The following is a 23,629-nucleotide window of genomic DNA, read 5'->3' as shown; positions in this document are numbered from 1 at the left end:
ACTTTCTGCAGCTTAGAGAGCTATTCAGACAAGCATTAATACACAGGCCATTGTTCTATTTGCCCTTGCTTTTTCTACAGTTTATACAATTTTTCTGATGATCTATCTCATGGCTGCGCTCTACTCACAGTTCTGCTGTCTCTGAGGCCTGCCTTTTGCAGCCTTCCCAAACCCCTCTGATTTTATGGATTCCCACAGTAAATATCTGCATAGAGCCATATAATACGCACTTTTCATAACTCCGGAATCGGCAAGGTCCAAATCCCAGCCAAATCCCCCTCTTCCCCCCAAAAACTCTCCCGGAGCTGCCGCTTCCCCTCGGCGCTCACCTGCGGGACGCGGGGCAATGCGATGCTGCCGGGCCCCGCCGATCTGCGGGCTCGCCGTGGAACCCCGCAATGCTCCTTCCCCGGCTGCTGCTCCTCCTCGGGCTGCTCCCTCCGTGCTGCTCCTGTTCCTGCTCCTCCCCTTCCCCTCTCCCTGCCCTTCCTCCCGCTCCAAGCCCGGATCCCCCTTTCGCTCCCCCTCTGTCCCACAGCCGCAGCGGCGCCGGCTCTGGGGTGTTGGAGAAGATTAAACAGGAAAGCCTTACAAATATGATTGTCTGGCAAAAGATTTTGAGAATATGGAAACTATAAGCGAGATTGAAATGAAAGCAAGCTATGAGATCCCTTAGTTACTGAACAACGGGAAAACAACGGTGTGGCCGCTGAAAGTAATCCCCTTTTGATGGAACAATTCCTTCTGCTTGCAGGCAGGTCCCAGGGTCAGAGCAGCCCCTACTGAAGGGGACCACAGAGGAGTTTTTAGGGTTTAAAATGTAGCACAGTATGGTAATGTAATGATTCTTATAGGTGGTATGAAAATGCTGTAGGATTTGTATCTTGTACTAGATTGGTTAGTGAGAATCAGAATATTCAACACAGAAGAAGATTTATTATATTGTAATGGGAACTTTGCTGTTTTAGCTCTTACCTCTCTTACTCTTGCTCTTACCTCTTGTCTCCTAGCTCTTGCCTTTGATGCTCTTACCCCTTTTACTCTCTTACGCTTTTACTCCCTTACCTTCTCATCCTCTCTCCCCCTCTCTTCTCTCGGGCCTGCTCCGAGCTGTGGCTGCAGCTCCAAGCAGGGCCCTGCACCCAGGCCCTTTGCAATAAACCCCAAATCCCAGCAGGGCCCTGCACCCAGGCCCTTTGCAATAAACCCCAATCCCAGCAGGGCCCTGCACCCAGGCCCTTTGCAATAAACCCCAATCCCAGCAGGGCCCTGCACCCAGGCCCTTTGCAATAAACCCCAATCGCAGCAGGGCCCTGCACCCAGGCCTTTGCATTAAACCCCAAATCCCAGCAGGGCCCTGCACCCAGGCCTTTGCAATAAACCCCAAATCCCAGCAGGGCCCTGCACCCAGGCCTTTTAAATAAACCCCAAATCCCAGCAGGGCCCTGCACCCAGGCCCTTTGCAATAAACCCCAAATCCCAGCAGGGCCCTGCACCCAGGCCTTTTAAATAAACCCCAATCCCAGCAGGGCCCTGCACCCAGGCCCTTTGCAATAAACCCCAATCCCAGCAGGGCCCTGCACCCAGGCCCTTTGCAATAAACCCCAATCCCAGCAGGGCCCTGCACCCAGGCCTTTTAAATAAACCCCAATCCCAGCAGGGCCCTCCACCCAGGCCCTTTGCAATAAACCCCAATCCCAGCAGGGCCCTGCACCCAGGCCCTTTGCAATAAACCCCAATCCCAGCAGGGCCCTGCACCCAGGCCTTTTAAATAAACCCCAAATCCCAGCAGGGCCCTGCACCCAGGCCCTTTGCAATAAACCCCAATCCCAGCAGGGCCCTGCACCCAGGCCCTTTGCAATAAACCCCAATCCCAGCAGGGCCCTGCACCCAGGCCTTTTAAATAAACCCCAATCCCAGCAGGGCCCTGCACCCAGGCCCTTTGCAATAAACCCCAATCCCAGCAGGGCCCTGCACCCAGGCCCTTTGCAATAAACCCCAATCCAAGCAGGGCCCTGCACCCAGGCCCTTTGCAATAAACCCCAATCCCAGCAGGGCCCTGCACCCAGGCCTTTTAAATAAACCCCAAATCCCAGCAGGGCCCTGCACCCAGGCCTTTGCAATAAACCCCAATCCCAGCAGGGCCCTGCACCCAGGCCCTTTGCAATAAACCCCAATCCCAGCAGGGCCCTGCACCCAGGCCCTTTGCAATAAACCCCAATCCCAGCAGGGCCCTGCACCCAGGCCCTTTGCAATAAACCCCAAGTTCCACGACCTGGCTGCAGAGATCTCTCATCTCCGTCCATCCTGACCGTGCTACCCCTATCAATCCTGCACTGGGGCAGGGGGGGAAACCCCCAGAGTCCCCAGCGATGGGCAGGGGGCTCAGGGCTCGAGGATTAAGATGTACTTGTGTGATAAATAGGTATGATTCGTGCTGATAAAAATTGAAACAGCAATCAATATTGATACAGTAATTAATATTTGAGAATAATAAAATAGTTAATAGCTAAAAGTTGTAATGCCAAAGAAGAGAGGGCAAGGAGGGGCTCCACCCACCCCCCCTTCCCCAGCAGATGTTCTCAAGGACCACAGGAAAGAAGCTGAAGATACAGTTGCTAAAAATGACCAAGAACCTGGTTGGGTCCAAGAAAATGCTAATTATAAGGGACTTATTGCTTTGATATGTAGATGCACTGATACGTTAGTCTTGGCTTACATTGTACTGGCTTGGTGCGCATGTGTAACCCAAAGGTGAATTAAAGGAAAATGAAGAAGACTACAGGGCCTTCATCAGTGACGACCCCCAAAGACTTGTGTGACCACCAAACCGAGTGGTGGCGCGTGCGTGGTAAAGGTGGTGAGGAGGGCGGAGACAGAAAAGTGACGAACCGAAAATAGGAGGAGATGGCGTTTGCACATGGCATATAAGGGGTGACTTTCACTTGGCAAGCTTGTACGTGAAGTGGCAAGGGTCATTGAACCCTGCCCTCCGTACCCCGTGGTTGTTTTTGCTTATGCGCTATTATTTGAACCAAATTATCCCTTGTTTATACATTTTTTAAACTATTTAATTTAAATTGTTACTATTTTTAATATTTTTTGGCCTTTTTATGATGGGATAATTGGGCAAACATAACACTTGTAATTTTGTTGTTATGTCTAGGCTCTGAAGCAGGATTTGTCATTGTTGTGGAACCAAGATTTGTCAGGACCCAGGACATCCCTCTGGCTGTCCTGAGCAGCCCAGACCCCTGCCAGGGGGCTCAGAGACCCTGGCACAGAGCCCAAAATGCCCCTGTGGTTTTGATTATGACCCATGGAGCATATTACCAATCCGGTATGAAGATCAGCAAGCCACAACACTTTAGGTAGCATATTGGTGAAGCTATTACAGGATGGAAAAGTAGATTTTAGGGTTTTTGGTATGGGGGTTCAGTAGGGAAGATGGTGGGAACTGGATGTGTCCAGCTTTCTCCTTCTTCTTCTTGGCCTCCATCTTCTGCTGTGGTGTTGGCACTTACAGATTGGTTTAGAGTAGAAGCTCACTGTCTAACATAGGTGATGGGTATTGGAAAGTAATTGTAAACATTGTATATGTCGTTTTTAGTATAAAGACATAACACAGCCCTGGGGGAGGCAGAGTGCCTGGAACTGTCTTGCTGAGCTCACCTTGGCAGGACAGGAGAAAATTTTTTATAGATAAGATAAAATAAACAACCTTGAGACTGAGAAATGAAGAGCCCTGACTCCTTCTTCAAGCACCAGACTGGGAAAAGAGACTTTGGAACTTTTCTCAGGGTCACTCTGACCAGCCAGAGATCCTGACAAAGATTAACCAAGGATTAATACAGAAATAGATGTTCTAATCTATCCTTGCAGTTCTGCTGGTCCCTAGGAAGGCTGGTGGGTGATTTATGTCCGTGTTCAAATATTTAAAGCAACAACAAATAGTCCCACCCTTTATATTTCAGATAAACAATTTAATGGCATCTTCACATTGGTTTCACAATCTTATAACGTGCATATTTTACTCCTTGTGAAGCTGAAATCTTTTTAAATACAAGTAATTCTACTGAAATTTTAGAAGTTTCGAAACCATTTTAACATACTGAAAACAAAACAGTCTAAAAAGACAGGTCTAACAGCCATTAAAATGCAGGAAAAAGCAAGAGGACTTCAGGTAAAAGAATATTCATTTAACAGCTACATTTCTTCCACTAAGTAGTTATATGTTAAGGAAAACTGAGTAAATGTAAAAGAACAGAAGTTCTTTGAAACCAGAATTTCTAATTTCTAAGCCAGAAGCAGCTTTGAAACAACTTTCTGTGTAGTTCTATTTATTTCCAAATTTAAAATTGGCTAATTTGTGTCCCAACATTTTGAAGCACAAGGGAGGAAAGGTGGAAGATGCTCTGCAGGGGTTGCAGTTATAGATCTATAAAGTTTATATGTGTAAAGGAATGAACACAGTATTAAACACACTGAGTATGACAGAAAAATGCAACAAAGCACCAACTCTGAGAGAAAAACAGCCCTGCAAGCAATGCCAGGGCACTGGGCATTTCTGGATTTTAAGCAAAGAGCATCTTTACAGCATCTTTACAGCATCTTTAATTTTCCTTTTCCTGTCCATTTTGGAGAGCACAGTCCAGCCCGCCTCGCGCATCCTCCTCATGGTTTTGAGTTTCAGAGCAGAGCCTGGAGATTTCACACTGCATGGAGCTGGGCTCTAGGAAGGAAAATAAAGCCATCCTTTCGTTTCTGTAAACAATCTGATTAACTGCTTGGTTTAATCTTAGGAAAGGCTAACATACCTTTTTTGGTGCTGTGGAATGTAACTGTGAAGCTTGTGGATAATCTTTGTACAAATTTTTAAACATTTCTTCTTCCGAGACTATGCTCTAATAAATTAAAAAGTTACTTAGTCACACTATATTAAAAATACTTTTTCTTTCCCCCTAAGGATATTAGACTATGAAAAAAAAGATGTCATTATGAGGCATAACAGTTCAATAAAAAGAATGTTAATTATATACATACAATGACAATTCCAGAAAGAACCAATAAATTAAAAATATACACATAAATATTGGCTGGAATGTGGAAGCCCAAACTCTTTATTTCCATTCTCAGCCCCAGCAGTGAGAGCTGCTCAGAGCTGCTCAGCACATGATTTGTTCTCTGGCTCTTACCAGGAGGTCAGTGTGCTCAGAGCTGTCTGACTCAGTGTCCAGCTGCACAAGCACTTTCTGCTTTTTCCTGCTGCTCTGCCCTGCAGGCAGGTTTGTGCTTCTTCCACTCTGCATTTTATCCATTGGAGGAGTCTTTATAACACATGTCTGGGAAAGAAAATGTTTCTCTTTTTAGATTATATTTTATGGGGTAAGTATGGAATCTAAAGCCAAACTCAGGACCCAGTTGACAGTCTGAGTGTCCCAGAATTCACCTGAGAGAAATGGTGGAACTCTGATCTTTCCATCCAAACATGAAGCAAAGACCCAAACAAAGTGGGGTGGGGTGGAAATATCATTTTTTATATTATTTTTGTTGCCAAATGAGGAGAATGAAGGGGAAGCTATGGAAGAGCTGAGTTTCATGGCACATGGTATTTAAGTTCTCCGTGCTTATCTGCAGAAATTCAGGTTATTCTGAACTGTAGCCACTACATTGGACTCTATCAAACATCAAAGAAAATGGGAACAAAACTGCAGGAAAAGGCTTTCAGAGAAAGATTGATAGCTACATCAAGATTGGTGTTATTTAAAATAGTCTTTTCACTAGAAGTGAAACTGAGAAGCATTGAATGGTCCAGTGCAGTCCTTTTTTAGACAGATAACATCAAAATGGTGCTGGATTCCATTGTTCCAATGTGAAAACCACAAGTGAACTCCTGACAGGGAAGAAGGGTGAGTTCTGCAATCAGGACTACTTTGATACTTTGACCATTTTTACAGCTGTATCAGCTTTTTTTTCTTTCATAGAGGAAAAGTGCCTTTACAAATGGACACTTTTAAAGACTAAGTAAATCAGTTCTAGAGACATTAAAAAATCAACAACTGAGCAAGAAAAATTACACACTGGGAGAGCCCTTCCAGAAACTGCTGTCTAATATCTCCATGGAATGGTGTGACCCTTTAAAATCCCTTCTTGTCCCAGGGGGAAAAAAATCATCTACAGAGAAGTAAGAAATATAGGCAGAAAAATGCAACAAGAAAAATTCACTGTTAGGAGTTACAAAACTTCAATGTTGGACTGCCCAAGAGGCTTCCTGTACTGAAGGAGGCATTTTTTATTTTTATTTTAATTTTTTTTTATTTCAGGAATATAATTTGGAGATTTTCTATTTTTACATGAATAGATTCACTGTATAGATCTAAACAAGGTTTAGGAGTCAGGAACATAAATTTGTATTTTCTATAATTTAAAAAGATTGAAGTCAAAAGCATTCAAATGTCTTTTGTTGAATGCAAATAAATTCTCATGGCACTTCAATTGATTCTACAAATATAAATATTACCAAATTGTAGAAGCAATTAAAAAGTTAAAGTTACCTTGTGTTTCTTTTCACTGTCAGGAATCACACTGCCAGAGTGCTCTTTTACAAGATTCTCCTACAAAAGAGTTATGTGACAGCAAGGAAATATTGATTTGAATTCAGTTGTTAAAAATCTTCTTGGTGTAATTACAGAGCACAGTCTACAATCGCAGACTGCTACAAAGTTCACACAAAAATATGACCAGGTTTGGTACAACCCCAGCAATCAAAAGTCACTGAAAAACTTTACAGTTTAGGGAATGTTTTTGCTTTAGCTAGTTAAAATTAACTAAAATAAAGGAGAGTTTTGCTTTGTTGTTTGTTTATTTGTATGTAATCTATAATCACAGACTGTTACAAAGTTCACACAAATACATGACCAGATTTAGCACAACCCCAGCATTCCAAAGTCACTGTTTTTCTGTTCAGTTTCATTTCTTACCCAGCTCCTCCCACAGCACAAGCCCAGGCCACACCTCTCACCCCCGCTGCTCAGTGAAAAAAAAACTCCACCTTTTCTTCCATTTCTGCTCTCAGCTGTTCCTTAAGAGATGACAGTTCCCGTTTCAAACATGACAGCTCATTTTCCTACAAACCATTAAATAAAGGACAGGGTTAACTCTGCACAGCCCAGAAAAAGGAAAACAGTCCCAAGTGAGGCAGTAATTAACAGGGACACTCAATAGATACACAGGATAATTCTATTTGCTTTTCAGCCCTATACTTGAAGCTTTGCTTTAGCTTGTTTAACAAAGACTGAAGCACTGTAAGAAACAGGTACTTGATCAGAAGTGTTCAAGGTAATACCTTAAAACCCTTGGGAGAGCAGGGGTGAGAGGGCACAATCTAAATATTTAAAACAAAAGTTTCCTATTCAAACATGACACACTACCTGGAGGAGCAGACAAAAACACACTGCTACTGCAATTCATTTTTAGAAACATTTTGAGTTTTTAGTGCCCAGAATAAGATCTGTTGCAGCAGGTTGGGTGGGACTGCTACTGGTAAAAATTAAAAGCACACTGGAAGAGTTCCCAGAGAATGTCTCTGGTGGGAAGACCCCAGAGCACAGCAGGAAAAGAAACTCTCTAAGCAAACTGAAAAAAGATCTTTAGAAGTCACAAACTGACTGAAGATCATATCTTTTGTCTCTCTGTGCTGTTGGTGGGCAAGAGGGAGGGATTGGAAAAAAAGGTGTTTTAAGGATTTTTTTAAATTCCTATTACTCACTTTTAATTCTATTAATAATTTTTTATACTATTTATTTTGAATTTGCTTTACGCTCAAAGTGTTTTTCTTCTAATCCTTATCTCAACTCAGTCCTTGAATTTTTCTTTCCCCTCCTCTGCTCAACAATAGCAGAGAAAAATGAGTAAATGTTTTTTTTGTGTGTGCCTGCACTTAGCCAGTATAAAACCCCTACACAAGGACATCAGCCCCTTCACTGAATTATTGACTGTTATAAATGGAACTCTGCAACGAGTTAAGTTGCCAAATTGGAATTTATTAATTACAGCAAGCATAGGTAATAAGCAAAGCAGCGCTGGGCGACAGGGGAGTTGTGGGGAGTCCAACTCCACCAACTGCCGCACCCAGTATCTCACAAGTTCCCTTTTTATACTGGTCCATTTCCGTAGACGTGTTCTTCCCTTGGCGCATGCTCCAATTGTTGCTAGGGGGTCGTCTTCTACCCTCTGGTGGTCGCTGGATGAAGGCTTGAAGTCTTCCTCAGGCCTGTACTCTTGACCTCGGAGCTCTTGCCTTCCATATATGGGGTGGTGTTTGGCTGGTTTCTGTTTCTCGGCTAGCTCTTCTTAGTTCCCAAAACCTTAGCCTTTCGCATGGTTAGTGTTTGCGCAATACATGGTTGAATTTAGCAAACAATAGTAACTTGATATATATTATTTTTAGGTTATGCGGTTATGTATTTCTTAATCATATGGTTGACCATGTATCTCTTAATCACAATCATACAGGGCTGACCATGTATTTCTCAATCACATGATTGTCTATATTGGGGTTTAGTGAACAGGGCTATCCGTTACAATCCCCCCTTTTTCTATTTATCATTCTGTTCACTAAACCTTTGAAGTTCTTTCCTATTTAAGTCCAAATAGTCCTCTCCTTCTACGGCACCTAGAGATTTATACTCTGTTTTCATCATCTTCAAATGGGCTGCTTCAGATTGGGAGTTCACTAAGCTAATTATTTTATTGAATATTCATGGCCCAAAGGGCAACCCTAACAACAGCAAGATTACCGGTCCGGCAATGGTGGACAACAAGGTGGTAAGCCATGGAGAATAGTTGAATAAAGATTAATACCTAATTTTGTTGGGATTTTCTCTCTTTCTCTCTCTTTTCTATTTGTTTGCGTAATTCGGCCATAGTGTCTACTGCTATTCCAGTAGTATCTACATATGTGCAGCATTCCTCCCGAAGGGCTACACAAAGGCCACCTTGTTGTAAAAACAGTAAGTCTAACCCCCTTCGGTTTTGTAAAACTACTTCCGAAAGTGATCGGAGCGAGTTTACCAATTCATTAATAGATTTATCAATTTTCTCAAGATCCTCATCTACAGCGGCTCTTAAAGCCTTAAACCTCTGTTGTTGATGCACAAGAGTTGCCGCGCCTGTTCCTATCCCAGCTCCCCCAATGGTTAATAATGCCGCAACCGTGAGGGCTGTAAAGGGTTCTCGTTTTTGCAAATGATGTTTTGAAATATGGCTTTGGGAGTACACGTATTCCCTGGGATGATAGATAATCCGGGGGACTATTATTACCTGTATGCAAAATTCATGGCTTTCATTAAAGGCTGTTATAGAGATACAGGGGGTCACGCCTAGGGTATTATATACCCATTTGGTATTAGCTGCCAGAATTAACCACTCAGCTGGTCTTAAGGTATCCTGCACCAATTTAGTTATTTGACACAAATGTTTCTTATTCCCTGGAACAGTTCCAATACATCTCCCTTTTCCGGTTACTTGTGATAGGGTAATTCCCGGAGTCCTATCCTGCCCTTTTTCCACAAACATCGTGCAAGATTAATCCCATTTTCAAAGTATGTTACCTCCCTCGTCAGCCGAAGTCACTTCTACCTGTTCTACCTGTGTCTTGTTATTTTCTATTTCATTCTCTACCCTTCCTAAGCTATTACCTGAGTTTGCTATCACATGGTTGGGTCCAACAGGTTCGGGGTCATAGGGAACAACTTCCTTTTTAATGAGTATCATCCCTCCTTGATCTCTCCCTGGTTGCCATATTTGGATTCCCCAGGTTTTTCCTATTAGCCAGCCTGGGTAATCTGGCTGAGTGACATTCATATATATATATAAACTTGCATGATCCTGAGTATCCCCTCCCAAAATTGATCTGTCATATGCATATTGTGGAGGGGTACACCCCGGAGGGCCTCTTCCAACCTGTAAAAATCTGTCAGGTCCTTCCCCTGGGGTGAATCCCTGAGCTATTGTTTCACAGCCCCAATATCTGCAATAATTATACCCTGGGTAATTGCAATAGACTTTTCCAGGGTTAGAGGCTGGGCACATGTAAAAACCGATGTAGGAACCGACACTTGGGAGCGTAGTTCCCCAGGAGGTGATTAACTGCGTTAGGTTTACTTTAAATGAAGGGGGTCCCGTTAGTGTGATGTTACTGATCACAACCTGATCTTCCCACCTAATTAATGACCATTTAAAGGGCTCGTGTGTTTGAGAGTTACAATTCCCAATAGTTAACATTATTAAAAGTATTCTAAAAATTCCAAGGTAGTTTTTCCAATTGTCATAGCGGCTGCCATAATTTCCCTGTTCCAAATTTTGTCGTTTCTGATATTGTTGCTTTTGCTTAGAGTGGTCCCGAGTTTGTTCAGGTCTTATTCTAGGGCCCTCTCCCCCACAGTTATCAGCCCCTCTGCCTCGCCCATCAACTCGGTTGCTGCGAGTTATGGGGTGATCTGTCTTCTCGGCAGCAAGGGTAGTCTTCAGGAGGAGGTTTGTGCCCCTTTCTCCTAATTCGTTGGAGGTATCTAGACCACTTTGTGTCTTTCACCTGAGGAGCTAGACAGCTCAGATCAAGGATCCACCTCAGGCAAACCCCTGCAACAATTCTCGTTACGAATGGTGTTGGTTCGTTTGAGTGGTAACAATAATACTGGGGGTTTATTCCTTTAGCATAAATGCTCCACCAATTCTTGGAGCCTATTTTAAGGGTCCCAGATATTATTCGAAGTGCCAATGTCTGTTCAGTTAATTTTTGCTGTGTGTAATAACAGTTATAACATGTTCCCCTAGGGGGATAGCCGCTGCGACAATGGGTTCACCACCTTTCATTACATATTATACAAATAATACAGACAAATGGATTACAGTTTCTCCAACACCCTTGAGCATTACATATAACCCTTATTTTGAGTTCGGTAATCCTTCCCCTTCTTCGATTATTTCTCCCGACTTCCTATCTACCAACAGAAAAGTCCGATATACCCAATCCCAATATTCATACATACACCCAAGGTCACTTATTACTTCTGAATTTGTTACAGGTATTCCTCCTTCTCATCACAGGGATCGTCTTTCTTGACTTCTGGACAATCTGTATTGCTTAAAGGGGAATTTATATCAAAGTCTCCATCCTCATGTTTTCCATTTACCAGTTTCACTTCCGTTGTCTTCAACAACTCCTCTTTAAAGACAGCTTTAAGTTGTTGCCGATCACTTACTCTCAGGGTTTTTCGTGCTTTAAAGATTTTTTCTGAGGTTCCTCTCTGCTATTCATCTTAGCCCTTGAGGTCTCTCGGTATTTCACTCACTTCCTACTCATAGTTCTTTGTGTTTTTGGTCCACTGGTCGGGGTGGTTCTATTGGTCCTTTTATTTGGCTCACATGGATCCAGCCTTTTTCTATGGTTCTAATTGCAGTGTCCGTTGTTAGTAAGGCTTAGCGTTGTTAGTAAGGCTTGGTAGAGTCCCTCCCACTTTGGTGTGAGGGGGCTCTCCTTCCAGCTACGGACCAGGTCCCAATCTCCACGCTCTACCTGATGTAATGCAAGATCCAAAGGAGGTCTTTGAGCAGTCATTCCCTTTTCCCATAGGGCTCTCCTGATTTCATTAATGTTATTATTATGAGTTGCTCCTTCTTTTATTTGTGCTATAGCCAATATAGCAGGAATCAATTGCTCTAAGTTCCCCACTAGTTCAATTGCTGCCGGAAGGGTCCTGTCTCCCAATCTCAAAGGTATCACCAAAAATCCTAGCAATATGTTCTATAATTAGCTGGCTAAATACATAATCATAGCAAGGCAAGTGAATCAATTGTCTCTCTTTCTCTTCTCCCTTAGTTATTCTCTGTCATGAGTTTTAACAACAAGTGTCAGGTGTTATCAATTCCAGTTTCTGGAATTGCAATTTTATAGTCAGCTGCTGGAAAAATTTTTTTTTTTTTTTTTTTTTTTTTAGGCTGTTTCCATCGATTTGGAAATTCACAGCCACTCCACGGTGCTTAGTTCCTTCTTAATAAATCAGGGTTAATATAAATCGTGTTTTAACAAAAATTTAGCTACTATTTGAACTGTAGCTCAAGCTGCTGGAAATGCTTCTAACTTACTGAGGTAATTGATCTATTATTACTAACAAATATTTTTACCGGTTTACTTTTTAAACAATTCTATAAAATCAACCTGGGTCTTTTCAAATAGCCAGTAGGCTTTTTGCATCCTCCAAAGGGAGGGCTTCTTAACACTTTCTTATTTACCTTTTAACAGGTAAGATACTCCTGGGTAATTTATTTTCCAATTCCAAATATCCCTACACATGATCACAAAAAAGTCTTTGTTTCCCAGTGTGTCTGTCTATACAAGTTATCTAAAATCTAATGTGCCACTGGTTTTTGGCATCATAATCCTGCCATCAGGAAAAACCCACTTTTCCTCCTTAAATGTTGCTCTTAATTTCCTTATAGCTGCCAATTAAGGTCGCTCTTTTTGCTTCTTTATCAGCCAAATTATTTCTCTAACTTTAATATCCCTCCCTCTCTGGTGTTCTTTTACATGAACTACTGCTATTTTCTTTGAGCCTTTTAAAGCTTCAAGTATCTGAATTATCAATCTCCCGTGTATTAATCCTTTCCTTTCAATTTTTATAAGTCCCCTTCCAAGTTTTTCTAAAAGTATGTACTACACTAAAAGCATATTTGGAGTCTGTATAAGTAGTCCCTTCTCGCCTTTTTAGTATTAATAATGCACAGAGTAATATATAAAATTCACAGGCTTGTGCTGACCAGGAGGGACTAAGGGGACCAGACTCCTCTATCCTAAACTTTTCCCACTTCACCTGAATGCCCACCTGTGTCATTAATTTCTAGATTATCTTCTTCAGTTAAAGAATGAATTTTAAGTTTTCCTTCACAGGGTGTTATCTGTAATTTTAAGACTATTATTAGATCTCTGCCTAACATATTATTCCCGGCCTCTGGCATTAACAACAAATCATTTACTTCAAATTTGTTATCTGTTTCAATTTGCACTCCTTTTATTACAGGAACAGGGAAAGCCTCTCCCGTAATTCCGATTATTGAAACTCGCTCACTACTTATCTCACATCCCTGGGGTAATTTTGCCACTGACGACTGAGAAACTCCTGTATTTACCAAAAATGCAAGTTTTTCGCTCTGAGGACCTACTCTTAGCTTTATCATCAAGGCCTCTTCTGGGTGTAATTCGGTCCTCTTCGTTAGCTCCCGCCCTCTCTGATTCTCCTGAGAAGTTTTCTCATCCCGGATCCTGACCCTACACACTCGTTTGAAATGTCCCTTCCTTCCGCAGTAAAAGCAGGCTTTAGGCTCCTTCGTCTCAGTTTCCTGACCATTCCCTTTCATCCCAGTGTCCTGACTATTCCCCTGTCTTCGCTTTCCAAACTCATTCCTTCCTAACTCCTTGTTTGTCTCCCTTATGGTTGCAACCAAGTTGTTGCTTCTGGGCACCCTTATCTCTCCGTACGAACACGCGCTGTACCTCCCGCAGCAATTTATCCTCCATCTTGCCAATTATCTACCCTTTTCCAACCTTCGTCTACTTTCTTCAACTTCCATCTAATATAGAATCCTTCCCATGCCTATGCTATAGAATGCATCCGCAGCAGTGCCTGCCTAAGCTGTGAGTCTGGGTCTAGTGGGAGAGGGGGAGCCTGAGGGGGGGGTAGAGGTATTAGGGGGTCCTCCTCAGGAGAGTCCCTCTTCTTCTTCTCCTGTTTCTTTCGTTCCAATTTAAACACCAATGTATCTGGTTGCTTGACCCATATTGCTAATCATTTTCTTCTTGACTAAAGGGATTTTTACTGATGGGCCAATATACACTTGTAAAAATTTCTTTTCTCCCCAAATTTCAACACAATAGTGAATCGTCTTAGCTTTATTCTTCTCCTTAGTGCCCGGAAAATGTCTCCAATTTTCTAATGTCTCCAATTTTCTAACATAAACCCCAACGAACCATCTTTTGGCACTGGAGAAACCTAATGAAAATAGGGGGCTTGCTTTTCCCCTGTCCCATCCTTTCGGAGTGCCTCTCACACACAAATCACCACTCGCTTCCCCTTGTTCGTGGCCCACGTCCTCGCGGACTAATGGGAACCGCACTACTGAGGGTCCACACTCACTTGGGGAATCCGACTGTCGGTTCCCCTCTCATGCACACCTCACTTGCTCGCACTCCAGGATCCCTCGCCCTCCACGGGCTCATCTGGAGCATTCTTCTGTCCATCCTTTAACCGGACGGATCTCGTTTCTTCCGGAGTGCCTTTGCGTTCCGGGACCCAAACTTACATGTCCTGCATCTTCGTCCGAACCCTGTGCACAGAAGATTAACGGGGTTCACCGGTGTCTCCCTTTGCTTATTACCTAAAGTTTTAGGTTCGTCGGTGGATGTATGGTAGGAAGGTCAGATGTTGGGCCACCTGAAAATGGAGTGGGGCGCCTCCCAAACACCGTCGCTCCCTCACCTATGACCATCCGAGTCACGGCACCAAATTGTTATAAATGGAACTCTGCAACGAGTTAAGTTGCCAAATTGGAATTTATTAATTACAGCAAGCATAGGTAATAAGCAAAGCAGCGCTGGGCGACAGGGGAGTTGTGGGGAGTCCAACTCCACCAACTGCCGCACCCAGTATCTCACAAGTTCCCTTTCTATACTAGTCCATTTCCGTAGACGTGTTCTTCCCTTGGCGCATGCTCCAATTGTTGCTAGGGGGTCGTCTTCTACCCTCTGGTGGTCGCTGGATGAAGGCTTGAAGTCTTCCTCAGGCCTGTACTCTTGACCTCGGAGCTCTTGCCTTCCATATATGGGGTGGTGTTTGGCTGGTTTCTGTTTCTCGCCTAGCTCTTCTTAGTTCCCAAAACCTTAGCCTTTCGCATGGTTAGTGTTTGCGCAATACATGGTTGAATTTAGCAAACAATAGTAACTTGATATATATTATTTTTAGGTTATGCGGTTATGTATTTCTTAATCACATGGTTGACTATGTATCTCTTATTCACAATCATAAGGCTGACCAGGCTGACCATGTATTTCTTATTCACAATCATATGGCTTTCTATATCGGGGTTTAGTGAACAGGGCTATCCATTACAATGGTGAACTCAGTGTTTTTGTCACAGGCATCATGATTAGCAGAGACTGAAATGCTCACAAGTCCTTGAGCACCAAGTCCAGAGGAATGAAAGACTCACAGACCACATTTGCAGCAGTCAAACACCGCCCTGCTGCTGGTGCTGTTGAAATAGAATCAACTTACAGACCCCATCACAGAACTTGCCTCTGAAGTAGCAAATCAAATGAAAAAATCCACCAGGAGAACAAAAATACAGAACTTGGCTGGCTTCATTGCTTCCTCGGAGCAGCAGAAAATGGAGATGCCCAGAGGTATTTTGCACTGCTGCTGATCCCACTTGGAGCCCAGCCCTCTGCAGAGTCCCAACGGGAGCCCGAGCCCAGCCCAGGGAGCTCCCAGAGTGTCCTGGAGATTCTCTTGGCATTCGGTCAGGCTTGCATTGCCCAGCAAGTCCCCAACAAAACCTCCTGTTTTCTTGGGTTAGAACAGGCACAATGAAAAACTCAGCAATGGCACAACTGCCCAGGCCACAGGGAAAAGAAAGGACAAGTTGTCAAGGAATCCAAACATTTGTCTTGCTTTGCTGCATAAGTTGTGCTGCACTCACGGTGTGGAAAGCCAAGAGAAGCTGCAGTTGGGGGCACATCTTGTGACAGAAGCTGCACCTCGTTCTGCAGGAAAGGTTCTTGAAAAGGGCAGACAGGACTAGCAAGAACATTTCTGGAAAAGTGAAACAGCTTTCCAGAAGCGAAATGAAAATGGAAAGGAACAATCCGAGACGTTTTCCTCTATTTCTGTGATCCCCCTTTCCATGTTGCACTGCTTCTCCATGCCATGAATTCCAAATGCATCTCACCTCTCAGATCGATGACTTAGCGAGTTTTAGACACTCTGTAAAATACCATGAGCTACACACAGTTTGCCTTGCCCTGGTTTTGTTGGAAAGCAATGCTGGAGCAAAAAGTGCAGTGCTTGGGTTGGGCACAAAACCTGCAGGCAGGGTATGTGCCCCGCCAGTGTCTGAGCCTCAGCAGGGACAATGCACAGCAGCGAGCAGGGGATTTGCTGTGCCCTGTGCAGGATTCAGGACTCTGGATCTGGGCTCAACACAGTGAAGTTCCCGTGTTTGGACAGACTCAGGGGCTGCCCCGAGGGCAGCGAACTGGAGAGTTCCTGGCTGGGAGAGGCCCCAGCAGAGGAGGGGATCTTGTGCCTCCTCGAAGCCCTTTAAGGGTCTTCAGGCCCCTTTGAAGAGTAGGTTTTCTCTTTTTAGTGTTTTTTTGGGGGGGATCCCACCACTCCAAGGGTGTTTTTCCCTTCCCATTTTAGGGTGTTTGTGGGGCTGCAGCCACACAAGCCCCTTTCAAGGGGGAATCATGATGGCTTTAAGTGACATTTTTATGGGGCCCCCACTCCAAGCCCCTGTAGGGGATGTTTTGCCTCCCAGGGTGATTTTTGGGGTTCTCTCTTCCATCGCCGCTTTAAGGGCCACCACCATGGTTGGGTCCCACTATAAGCCCCTTAAAAGGGCAACACCACTCCCGTTGATTCCTGGGGCAGGGCTGTCTGTGCAGCCCCACAGGTGCCACGGGCTCTGCAGGAGCTGGCAGAGGCTGCCCAGCAGGGAGGCCATGGGGCACAGAGCCCCAAGGCTGCTGTGGGCACCACGGCACAGGGGCCGTTCCCAGCCGCAGTGCTCCTGGCCTGGGCTGGGCCTGCACAGGGGCTGGGCCACCATGGCCGGGCCAGCACAGGGCCGCAAAGGGGCCACGCAGCCGCTGCCGGGGCTGACAGCAAGGCCAGGCTCACAGAGGGAATTGCTGAGCATGGCCTGCGCTGGTGTTAAGAATAAGAAGCTTGACTAGGCCAATATTCAAGCAGCAATCAATTTATTATTTAATATGGTAAAGTGTGAGCAATACAGCGCTGGGTACAGTGGGGGAAGTTTTCCCTCCAACTGCACGCTGATAATTGAGGGTTACAGGTATTTATAGGGGTACTCATCAGCTTTTTTTAGCAGTTTCTATTTCCAATCTTTTACTCATCAGCAATTTTTATTCCAAATTATTACATCACAATTCTATACACAATTTTGATTTTAATTTCTCAGGATGTATGTCAAAGGAGTATCCCCAGATGGTGACGGTCCAGTTTCCGAAAAAAGAAAGACGAATCCCATCTGCTGGGGTCCAGCTCCCCAGGTGTTTGTCCACATTTTAATTGCAGAGACTATAAATCTCGTAACAGTGATGTCCAGCTTCCCTTTGGTCGAAACCATAAACCCTTGAGGTGATGTTCATCTTCCTTTCTCAAGCTGTTTTTCTCTGCTTCAATAAGGTGTGAGATAGGCATATTTCCTTTATATATATTCCAAAGCTACAGTTTCAAAGATACAAGTAATATTCTAAAATTATACTTCAAAAGGTTATTATTGCAGAACTCTTTATGGATTACACAAGCAAAAAGCAACATCTTTAACACCTTAATTCCAATGTTCCTGAATCAACCAGGGTTAATTGCAAACAAAAGATAGGTTCAAAGGCCTTTTTCCATGCTTTATTTTTCTCAGTTATTATTAGAATTCGCAACTATCCCATTGTCAGTGTCCACACATTTTGCATTCACAAGTACACACGTCAGCTGTTTGTACCTGACATGAAACACAGCTTTGCATCTCACAGTCCCCCCTCTGCTTGTATAAATTTTCATTTATCTTACTCATTCGTGTCTGGGCTTCAAATCTGGCCAAAACTTTGGAAGCTTTCTCTTTTTGGTCTCTTTTCTTTAATTTCATTATTTTGGTTATCTTAGCTCTTTTCTCAAATCTACCAACTTCTCCGGTAGCCAATTCCGAGTCGGTTACTGCAATCTGCATGCTTTGAATAACTGAATGGATTAGTCAGATAAAACATGGAATAAGGCAAGGTAGAAACAATAACCCAGCTAATGAGCACAATATCAGGAACCCTATTTTCTTCCACCAAGTTCCTCCTCCAAGCATCTGGTCCCACCATGAGGCTTGAAGAATGGAATTCCGTTTTTGGACAGGGACATGAGCCACTCCTTTGATCTCTCCTGCCAAACCCCAGATGGTTTCTCCGTAATGATCAATCTCCACCTTTCCATCTACGGGACAGTTCGCTGTAAGCTTTTTGTCCACAAATCCAATATATACAATTTGGGGCTTTCCATGGGTCATTTACACCCTCAGGTTTTAAATTTTCTCCAACCCAGTATAATTTGCCACCCATAGTGCACATCTTTAATTGGTTATGATCATAGCACACTTCACTAACATGGGAATGTGACATGAACATTGATTCCATTTTTCCCCCGATCTAGACAGTATTATTGCATTTCTCACAGACAGCTGGAGCAATAGGCTCTGATCCTGCAGCTCGCTCGTGGATTATGTGGAGTTCAGGAGTGAGGCTAAGGCCCATTGCCTGGGATGCAATGATCAATACAGTGAAATAATCCTCAAAGGGTTTAACTCTCTACCTCTCTCAAGGCCCCTTGGGTTGCATCCAAGGGCTGAGATGTAGATCTTCTCGGTAGCAGAGTTTATACCTTGGGATTTAGTCACTGATATCTTTTGTTTCATTTTTGCCTTTTGCCTCATGAGCCTTCAGATCTCTATTTATCGTGGTTGTGGCCCGATTCTTTTTAATTTAGGCCAATTGGCCCCTGAGTTCGGGGCATGTGCAAGTACAATAGGGTTGGTGTATGTGCCTCCCCCTCTTCCGGCAATACTTGGCTTCCTGCTATCTTATGCTTTAATTTGATTCTCTATTTTTTTCATTTTTTTCATCAATTACAGCAGAGAGCATTAGAGATCTGTCCCCTTGGTAGGTTTGTATACCAAAATTCTTCACACTCTATACACTTAAAACAATCCCATGGATAACACTTACAGTTTAGAGTAGTACATTCTACCTCTCGTGAATACAACTGGTTTTGCAGCTTAAGGTAGGAGCGTTTTTGTGACATACATCAGTCTTTTTTTACCTTGATTTTCAGTTCTCTGGGGGTAGATGCAGTTCTCCACTGGGATTCAACAGACGTCTCGTTGGTGGTTCCATCTCTGTCGGTGGTTCCGCTGGTCCTTTGACCCGTGACGCCTGGGTCCAGCCTTTTACCACAGTTCGGACAGCTGTATCAGTGGTCAGCAGAGTTAAATATGGACCTTCCCACCTGGGAGATAAACTTTCTTTCTTCTAGCTTTTATTCAGCACCCAGTCACCTGATTTTATTTGATGTATGCTAAATCCGAGAGGGGCTGATTGAGCAATTACCCCTTTCTCCCTTAGTTCTAGGACATGTTGTCCCATCTTCTGGATGCATTTTGAATAGTCATATCGGCAGTCACTACTGATGTTTGGGGTACTTCCTGGGAATAAGGCATTCTATAAAGAATCTCATATGCAGAAAGTCCCGTATCTGCATTTGGAAGTGTCCTTATATTAAGCAATGCTAAAGGTAAACACTTTACCTATGACATTTGGGTCTCAATCATTAATTTTGTTAACTACTGTTTTATAGTTTGGTTCATTCTTTCCACCCTCCCAGAGCTCTGGGGGTGCCAAGGGGTGTGATATTCCCAGGAAATCCCCATGGCTTGTGTTACTCCTTTTTATGATGCTGGAAGTAAAGTGGAAGCCTTGATCAGAATCAATGGCCCTGATAACCTTAAATTGAGGAATTATTTGTTCCAACAATATTTTAACCACAAACTTCGCTGTGGCTCAGGCAGCTGGGTAGGCCTCCACCCACTGAGTCAGTTGATTTACTAATACTAACAAGTATTTCCTCTGCCTCCCCTTGGTAATTCAGTATAATCCACCTGAACCCTTTCAAATGGTCAGTAGGCTATTTTTCTACCGCCGGCTGGAGCTTGTCTCATTACCTTTTTGTTAACCTTTTGACATGTCAAACACCCCTGTGTTATTTGTTTTGCTATCTCAAAAATTCCAATACATCCATAATATTTTAAAAAATGATCACATAAGGCTCTTGTTCCCCAATGAGTATGTTGGTGCAACTGGCTTAAAATCCTTCTAGCATAAGCTTTAGGTAAAATCTCTCTCTCATCTGATAGTATCTATTTTCCCAGCTCTTTCTTAGCTTCTAATTTTTTTATAGCTTCTTCCTCTTGAGTACTATAACTTTTTGGCAGCTTCTCTTGAATTTCCACTATAGTGTTCAGCTGGATAGTCTCTTTTAGTTTACAAGCTGCCTCTTTTTCTTCTTACTAAGCAGCTTGACCCTCGTTTATGACCTCATACATGTACTACAGCTATTCTCTTAGGTCTTTTCAGGGCTTCAAGCACTCTGATTTTTAACTGATCCTGATGGATCAGTTTCTTCCCTTGAGTGTTTATCAAACTTCTTTCTATCTAGATGTTTGCACAATTCCAAAAGCATATTTTGAGTCTGTGTAAATTGTCCTCACCTTATCTTTTCTTAATGAAATAATCAGGTCCCTTCCCAAAAGATTGCATTCTGCTTCTGAAACTAGTAATAGATCACTAATATCCACTTTTCCTTTTGCTTCAATTAGTGCTTGTTCAATAATGGGAACCTTAAAGGCCTCTCCTTTTGCTTTAATTACTTGAGCAGTTTTCCGGCTGATTTTGCATCTTTTTGGTAATCTTTGCACTGTTGATTGTTCAGCAGCCGTATCTACTAAAAGGGCGACTTCTTCACCTTCGGGAACTGCTCTTAATTTTCCTCTACAAACAGTTTTTGATCTGCCTCTCACTTCCTGCAAACCCTTTTAACATGTCCTTCCATACCACAGTAAGAGCAGGTAGGTCTTTTAGAACCCTCACCAGTAATTTTTCTCATGCTTTTAGCATTACTTGAAGATGCACTACTGTTCTGAACCTCTTTTACTGCAGCCATGAAAACCTTAGCTTTAGCTTTCGCCTTTTCTTCATCTCTCTCTCTGTGCTTCCCTTAACAATTCTTGCAAACCTCTCTCCTGCCAGCTGTCTAACTTTCTAAGTTTCCTTCTAATATCCTCCCATGATTTTGCCACAAACTGAGTTTTGATTAATGCTTCTCTCACTGCTGTATCAGGATCTAATCCCAAATACATTTGTATACTCTTCCTTACTCTTTCTAACCAATCTATGGGTGACTCATCTTTCCCCTGACGTTCATTCAGGGCCTTGCTAATATTCTGCCCTCCAGGAACTGCTTCTCGAATTCCCTGAATAATTATATTCCTGAGATCTACCATATTCTGCCTATCTTGGTCATTGTTATGGTTCCAGTTAGGGGCTGCCAGGGGCCATTTCATTTCTCCTAAAGGTCCCTGCTGGTGGTCCCTATCCCAAATTCTCATGCCAGCCTGTCTTATCAACTGCCTCTCCTCTGCTGTAAATAAAATACTTAAAATTGACTGAATCTCCGTCTGGGTCTTAGAAACTGATCTAGCCTTTCAGACACCCCCAGAGGATCTTCAAGTAACCTTCTCATCTCTTTTTTTAAAAGCCCTTACATCCCTGGTGTTTAGGGCTACTGACACATACCCAATGACTGGTCTCCCTTGATTTCCTACTAATGGTACTTCTCTCAATGGGTACAGCTGCCCCCCCTTCTCTTCTTTATTGCTATCCCCACTGCTTTCTGCTCGTGCCCTTTCCTGGCTTCTCGTTCTGTGTGCTAGTGGTGAATCAAGTACCGGGAGCAGAGCCACAGGGCTTGTGGCAGCGGGAGTGGAGCCACCGGGGCTTGTGGCAGCAGCAGTGGAACCACCGGGGCTTGTGGCAATGGGAGCGGAGCCATCGGGGCTGGTGGCAGCGGGAGTGGAGCCACCGGGGCTGGTGGCAGCAGCAGTGGAACCACCGGGGCTTGTGGCAATGGGAGCGGAGCCATCGGGGCTGGTGGCAATTGGAGCATAGCTACCGAGACTTGTGGCAGTGGGAGTGGAAGCACTGGGGCTTGTGGTGCGGGGGGTGCTGGAATGGGTGCAAAGGGTGCCGGGTTAGGTGTTGGATGAGGCACCTCTGCCAGTGCAGCTGGCTGTGGTAGATAAAGGGGGGGAAGGTTATCTAAGGGGTCCCACTGATCCCTTTCCTTTTTGGTTTTTAATGCATACAGGGGACTAGGCCAGGACCCATGCCATAAAGCAGCATAATCTCTTTCTTCTTGGTTAATAGAGTCCTTTTTATTTACATAGGCATTCAAGGCCTTATAGATCCATCCTTCAGATGACCCGTACATTGGCCAGTATAAATTATCAGGTCGTATCATTTCCTTAGTCCATTCTACCACACAATATTGTATCATTTTCTCTTTACTTTTTCCTCTCCTGGATTCATATTTATTCCACAATTTTAACATTACCTAAAGGGGGCTGTCCTTGGGTATATCTGGCAAAATGTTCCCTCTTTTTCCAGTACTTTCAGTACCTTTATTTTCCTGCTGGTTTATACCAGCTCCTGGGTTTTGCTTTGGCATTTACCCATTTTTCCCGAATAGGTGTTCCCTCACTCATCTTGAGCTCATTTGTTCAGACTTTAGTCCCTTCTTGTCAGGAATTTCCTTAATATAAAGTCCCTTCAAATGCCTCCTACCTCTGATTTTCTAAAAGGAATAAAAAAATCCTCTCCATAACTATTATCTTATCACAGCCCCCCCCACTCCGACCTTTTATATACAGAAAATCCTCTTCCACACGCTTTGTTCCTTCACCTGCTGCCCCCGTTGCAGGGTAGCGAAACCGAGGTTAGAAGAACGCCTCACTTGTGTCGTGACTAGGTCACGTCTCATACACACACCATTCACATTTTACACACCTACACCCGTTCTTATCCCACCAAACCAAGCGATACTTACAGCCTCCTTTTCTCGCCTGGGTCTTTGTGCACGAGTTTATTACAGGTGAATTTACTGCAGTCTACTCCGGGAACTCAAAATTCTTTGCTCATAATTTACCTTATGGATTTCCTCTTCCCTGAGAGATTCCTCTGTCACTCAGGGTAACCGGAGGCAGAAGCCTCCAAGGTGGGGCACCTCCCTGATATCAGGAGTCTCCCTCAATGAATTTGGAAATTCCCGGCCAATGCACCAAATCTGTTGTGAATAAGAAGCTTGACTAGGCCAATGTTCAAGCAGCAATCAATTTAATATTTAATATGGTAAAGTATGAGCAATACAGCGCTGGGTACAGTGGGGGAAGTTTTCCCTCCAGCTGGACACTGATAATTGAGGGTTACAGGTATTTATAGGGGTACTCATCAGTTTTTTTTAGCAGTTTCTATTTCCAATTTTTACTCATCAGCAATTTTTATTCCAAATTATTACATCACAATTCTATACACTACTGTGATTTAAATTTCTCAGGATGTATGTCAAAGGAGTATCCCCAGATGGTGACGGTCCAGTTTCCGAAAGAAGAAAGACGAATCCCATCTGCTGGGGTCCAGCTTCCCAGATGTGTGTCCACCTTTTAATTGCAGAGAGTATAAATCTTA

At 43.6% G+C, this 23,629-nt stretch overlaps 1 long non-coding RNA gene across 2 annotated transcripts; it reads right to left on the bottom strand.

The window, feature by feature from the left end:
* Positions 1-4,254: 4,254 nt before the first annotated feature.
* LOC134420458 (uncharacterized) lies at positions 4,255-6,765 on the bottom strand. 2 transcript variants are annotated; one of them, XR_010028359.1, is made up of 4 exons: positions 6,555-6,765; positions 5,196-5,342; positions 4,818-4,904; positions 4,255-4,732 (listed from the first exon to the last, which is right to left on the bottom strand). It is a non-coding gene; the product is annotated as an uncharacterized LOC134420458 (long non-coding RNA). The 2 variants fall into 2 exon arrangements; XR_010028360.1 differs by lacking the exon at positions 4,818-4,904.
* Positions 6,766-23,629: the final 16,864 nt, after the last annotated feature.

Source organism: Melospiza melodia, chromosome 7 (genome assembly GCF_035770615.1).
Source record: "Melospiza melodia melodia isolate bMelMel2 chromosome 7, bMelMel2.pri, whole genome shotgun sequence".
Classification (NCBI taxonomy): Eukaryota; Metazoa; Chordata; class Aves; order Passeriformes; family Passerellidae; genus Melospiza; species Melospiza melodia.
The sequence above is the reverse complement of the archived record's forward strand: the minus strand, read 5'-3'. Positions and strand labels throughout refer to the sequence as shown.